The 6,377-nt window shown below is 33.4% G+C and overlaps 1 protein-coding gene across 1 annotated transcript in view; it reads left to right on the top strand.

Moving 5' to 3' along the window:
* Positions 1–952: 952 nt before the first annotated feature.
* LOC138323311 (bifunctional heparan sulfate N-deacetylase/N-sulfotransferase 3-like) overlaps positions 953–6,377 on the top strand; it is a 46,948-nt gene continuing 41,523 nt past the window's right edge. The window contains exon 1 of the mRNA XM_069267830.1: positions 953–1,047. The gene's annotated coding sequence lies outside the window, so the exon portion shown is untranslated. The remainder of the gene's footprint in view (positions 1,048–6,377) is intronic.

The raw sequence follows: 6,377 nt of genomic DNA, 5'->3' as shown, positions 1-6,377 counted from the left end.
TTTTTGTTTTGTTATTATTATTTCGAAAAAAATGAAGTTAAATTCAGCAAGTGATTAATAATTGATTCTGTTGATAAACAAATGTATCGTTTTTTTACAGCAATATATCTTTAATTTTAATAGTTTTTAGACAACCCTCCCCCCCCCCCCCCAAAAAAAAAAATAAAAAAAAATACACCTGCACTGCACCCCTCTTCTAGCAAGTTGCAAGTTTGGGAACTAATAACGTGTATATAATTTTTTTTTATGTAATGCCAGAAGCATATATAGTAAACATAAAATTAAAACAATAAAATATATTCGTATATTATATATATATGTTTCTGGTAAAAAAATGTGTCTATTATACATCACGGTACTAAGATTGTGATGTCAAGGGCCTGTGATTTAACAGCACATATAAAAAAATATTAAAACGATATCAATTAATCGGGATACAAAATAGTCCATTAATAGATACATGCTTTTTCAAAAACTAAAATATATAGGCCTATATATAGTTATTATTTCTATGTCTAGATTTCTTTTTCTAATTAGCGCCAATACTATTTGCGATATGTGAAGATGGTAACAACATAGCAACTATCAATATTTTCTGAGTCTAACAACTTTTCATGGATCATCACATGGATATATGTACGTCTTCTGCAATTTTTTTTTCAATTGGATAATTGTAATTTGTTCTATAAGTCTACATATTACTTTTGGTGCATTGAAAAGGATCTGATCTGGCAACTCTTATATAGGCCTATATGTTTCCTTTGTAGCGGGCTTCCCTAGACGGATTAAGTCCATGCTGCTGGGCGCGTAGTAGGCCTAACCATTGAAATTCGGAAGAGGGTGTGTGGAAGTTTCATTCATAATTTTCTTGACGATCGGAACATCTCGTCCAAATGTTTCCTTTACAACTCTTTCAATGAAAACTCACGAAAATTCAAAGGTTACGAATAGTGATTTGATTGCGCATGCGCGTACATCTTTATTTCCTGTGAAAGTGATGGTTATTTTCTAGTCCCAGACTTCGATACGTTACGACATATGCTAGATGTAAGTATGATGTTTATTTAGATGTTAGATCTGATAATTGGATACAACAACTATTGTTTGACATTCACGTCATCAGGTTCAAGGCTTATTCACGGCGAAAAACACCGTAACTTCTTGGGTACTCTCTGTTTGTCCATCTTTTCTTGTCCAGCCAGTGACCAGTCCAATCATCGGTCTTCCATTGTTTAGTAGTGTTAAGTGTGAGTGCACGGCGATATACATCGTCGGTGATAAAATATTAGTATTGTGGGTTTTCATTTATAACCTGTTTATGTCAATACGGGAAGGATAACACGCGTAGAGCGTGTCGCTGTGTGATAGTAGACCTGTACACTGTGTACTGTGGCTGATCACAGACAGATCTAGAATGTGGCAGTATCTCGTGTACTGTAGCTAAAGATCGTGACTGATAAACTGAACTCTGGGAACTACACAATTAATGGCATAAAGAATTTTATGATTGGATGGAACTGTCTGCCACAACCGGGTGTATATATCTTCCATTACAACTCAACTGTATTTTAAAAATGCCATGAAAAAATCTACCATGAATCTCTTTTTTCTCTGACTTAATTTTTGTTTCACCACCACATTCCATGACATTATAATCAACTCGATGAAGGTGGTCATTATCCTATAGATGTAGATGTAAATGTATATATATAGTCAAATAATAAAACACTGAAATGGTACAGTGGATCTAGCTATCTAATACAAAAATACTGTGAACAACTTTTATCACCAATACTAATTTGTTCAATAATTTTCAAATGATTCTGCAAATCATAATGTATGAAGAAAACTGACATTTTTTTATTTAATTCTCAAACTTAAGTTTATATTGTTTCAGTTGCCAAGAAACTAGTTTCGCATATAAGGCATTCCCACCTTCAGATCACAAGTTCATTGCATTTAAGAGAAAATTACCATTTGTGGATGGAATTTCACTGGGAACTCTGGCTTTTCCCACCTCCTCCAAAACCTGGTACATGATTAAATCTTCTTCTTCTTCCAGATCTAGAGTCAGACTCAAAGGATTGAGTGCATTTGACTAAGGGAGTAATTAACAATATACCTGCATGGGTTTATATGTTTTATGTATTCATCAGAATAAATGTTATAGTCAGTTAAGTCATGCTTACAGTTGGGAGCTAATCTAAATGGGATAAAACTTTTGGATATGGTATTTATTTTATTTAATCAAAATTATGAGTTTGTAGTGGAACTGGACTTGGTCAATCATCAGCCACTACAATGTATGTAGCAATCAGTAGATCTAAAGCAATATAAATTACAGTGTGTATGGCTAGTGTTGAGAGTTTCCAGGTTCGAACCCTAGGCTAGCCACTTCATTTTCTCCTCTCCTCTCCTGTTACAGCTGCTTGTCAAACCCTGTTTCAAGCATTGGGAGTATGCTTAGCAAAGGGTAATGTGAGCTGTGAGTAAAGTTGTGGCTTCAGAGGTAAAGAATTTGAAAAAGGATGAAGGAATGTAGTGGAATTAGACTTGGTAAATGTTGATCAGTGGTAATACCTCAATCTAACAAATGTGAGACTCAAGTGAAATATATATCTGTATCATCTGCTTGTGTTCAGAGGTTTAACCCCATGTCTGGTCACTTTATTGTCTCCTCTTTTGTTACAGTCCAAATCATAGTGCTACATATAACCAGTATTCAGAGGCAAAGCTCTACCAATGTTAAATATTCAAAACTATTGTCAAAACTATGTGTATAGCTACTATATAGCCTTACATTTCTTGGAGAAATTTAAGACAAGTACTACAGCAAGTTTTTACTGGTAACTTTTAAAGATGCTCCACCGCTGACAAATGACATTTTTTCACTATCAAAAACACGAGCAGACGATTTAGTATTTCTCTTCAGTTACAAAAGTTACTTACTTTACACCATTACCACCATTGAACAGTTTGAGCTTCTAATTTCACTTCAAGTTAAAGTTACAAAAAATAATTAATTGCATCCCGAAAAAATTCCGTGGCACTATATTTATATGGAATTAAGTACTGATTGCGCATGCACCAAAGGCAAAATAAATTATTTTATAATATTTTTTGTGTTAATTAGACATACATGTATATATATATACACGATTAAACACCAATTATTGTTCAAGGGATTATATCATTTATGCTCTGTCGGCGTGGAGCATCAAGTTTTTACTTTTAAGGAAGAATCAAACTAAATATTGATTTGAATATTGAATTTCCTTATGAGCAAAAAGAACCATCGTTAGGGAGGAATCTGTAATTATGTGTGGTGTCTTCAAACTTTTAAATTATTTAAATTACACAATTTGTTTGACCTGATTATATCAGGCTGTTTAAAAAAATTGATCAATTTTTGAGACTGCAATCCAACTTAGCATATGTTCCAGCAGCAATTTGACGGTTTCTAAATGTCAAGTTGTCTGCAGAGAGCAGATGGTATTTGATGACAACCAAATAGGCCAGTTACACCAGCTAGACTCAATAAGGAGTTGCTGAAGTGGACATATTTTACACTAATTTCAGCAATTTGTGTGTTTGACTATTTTGACACAAATGACTGTCAGTCTGACACATGCGGTTATTACTGAGTATCATTTTAATAAAGTCGAGTTAGAAATTTGGAATATGCTATAATGTAACATACCAACATCATGTTAGTGCCATCAGGCAAGCATCTCTCACTTGATGTATTGAGGATAGTACACTAGTGATAAACATATTAGGACAGCGATGTGTATTAACAACATATTGTGATTAATCGTCTGCAGAACAATCATCAATTGTGTCTATGGACATGTGCAGCTCATAACACAGAGTGTGACAAGCTGTACAGAATACATAGACTATGGGCCCAGAATATCAATTATTTATTTTGATCTGTTGATGGCTGGTTCGGAGAATAGTGCATTATCTGTCTGATGAGATAATATTGACTTCTGTGGCCATGTGATAAAACAATCAGAAATGTTATAAAAATATAACTTTTATTCCAGGTATTTACTTATAGTAGCATGACCTATTTGGGAATATATTGATCCCTGCACAGGGCTTTGGGATAACTTTTATTTCAGGATTTTTATGCTGCTTTGGGAATGCATTGATTCCTATACAGGAATTTGGAATGATAATTGAGGAATGATTTTAGGAGCTTTGAAGCAGAATGTAAAGATATATTTAACAATGAGGTTACATGTGCAAAGGACCTATTGACTGTAGTAACAGACTTAGAGATATATTTTTAATATATATCAGGTACCAGGTAAGTGTGTAAGAGATATATTTTTAATATATATCAGGTACCAGGTAAGTGTGTAAGAGATATATTTTTAATATATATCAGGTACCAGGTAAGTGTGTAAGAGATATATTTTTAATATATATCGGGTACCAGGTAAGTGTGTAAGAGATATATTTTTAATATATATCAGGTACCAGGTAAGTGTGTTGTTTATATCATATATATGGTAACTCTGGCCTCATGAAATAGTCTAAAATAAGTTTAATGGAGTCTTTAAAGTAAATGGTCGGGCAAAGAAAACCAGTCTAAATGCGCTCATTGGTCTTCCAAAAGTTCTCTCATATCAAACTGTCAAGTTCTGCTTACATTGCCCAGTTCTGACCATTGAAATAATGGAAAAGTTCTAAAAATAAACTCTTTGAAAGCGAGGCTGCATGGAAATGTAACCACGGACACAGCCAGCCGGGAGGATGTTTTAGGATTCCTATAATATAAATTAATTTCTTTGCATGCAGAGCGATTTTGACGAGAGATTTTATTTTTCTATTTCATCAGAAATCATACTGGATACATTTACATCATTTTAATCGACTTTAGCCTTTCTTGCCCAACTGTTCATTTTAAGTTTAAATTAGCCATCAAAGGTAATGTTACAAAAGTTTACATCATTAATGATTGGCTAAGTTTTAACATAAGTCTATGAGTGTTTCATGCTTAGAGAACATGTATATTACTAGAAGGAATATATGTACCCGGCCTACTATACCTTTCGACCGGGTACGAATTGGTCCCTATGTGTCGTAGTGGAGCACTGCCTCTGAAAATCACTCGGGCACAGTTTTCTATTTGTTTTGTAGGTATCCAATTATTTTATGTGTATACATGCATTTACATATCATTTTTGTCCAAAACATTCTAATACCTACTGCACCGCTCACACGACGTCAAATTCACCATCTCTGGACTTGCTGTATAAATTCCTTTCAGAAAGACCTTCATATGTAAAAAAATGCCTTGATGAGAATTTGATAACTTATGTGGTTCAGTTTTATTGAATAGTAGGTAAGTGATATCAAACAAGTACGATAAAATGCAAACAAATGTTTTATAATGGTTTGCATAATCATTACTTTGGTCCATGAAACACTCTAAGATTTATGTTTAAACCAATCCATTAGCAGTAATAGGCACCAATTGTAGCTCTAAAGACGACACCATTTTCTGTCTAAAAGTATTTTGAGCTACAATATTGCAGCTAGTATATTACGTATTATAATTGTATCTATTTTACAGGTTATTTTCTACCATTGCCATTACTTTGAAACCATGACATTAATTTACCTATATACTGTATATATATCTTCAGGTGTCAAGGATCTAATTCTAGAACAGTACTTGCTACATGGTTTTATTAATGTTTTCTGTTGTTCATTTTGAACAGTCCCGTATCTTCACATGTCAGGGTTTAATTGTTTATGATAAGGCCACACCAATTTGAAAAATAGTTCTCCGGGAATTTGAAATTAAAAATTGGAGCCAGAGGGTGGAATTTTTTTTAAATCTTTATTTCTTATTTTGGAGAAATCAGAGTGAGCGGGATGTAAAATGCTATATTTTGATATATGTAGGAATTAACATGTCCCAATTTATTATATTTGAATCACATTTGTTTGGTTTATGTTCTTGAAATGTTTTGCTAGCTTTCAATATCAGAAGAAATGAATACCTAGTAGTTGATAATCTTCTTGTCAATTTTGTAGGATCATAAAACATTTACATTGTCAATATTACCAGTTCTAATATAGCATCTATATAGTATGAATTTGGAAAAACATTTAGGATGTGATGGTAATTAATGTTTTAGCCCACCATCATCAGGCAGTCATCTTGGATTTTGATAGTTTTCGCTATTTGTCTGCAATTACTGAAGGGATATCTATTATATTTCATGCGTAGTTTCCCCTTTAGCTTTAGTTGTGCATAGTACTTTTGGGACTGATTGGTTAACAAGATGGCCAACCTGTCGCCATCTTACATCTCACCGCTGATTCTCAGAAAGCAATAAAGCAATCTGTCTTAAATG

This window comes from Argopecten irradians, chromosome 5 (assembly GCF_041381155.1).
Source record: "Argopecten irradians isolate NY chromosome 5, Ai_NY, whole genome shotgun sequence".
NCBI lineage: Eukaryota > Metazoa > Mollusca > Bivalvia > Pectinida > Pectinidae > Argopecten > Argopecten irradians.
Note: the sequence above shows the minus strand (reverse complement) of the source record. Positions and strands in the feature narration are given on the sequence as shown.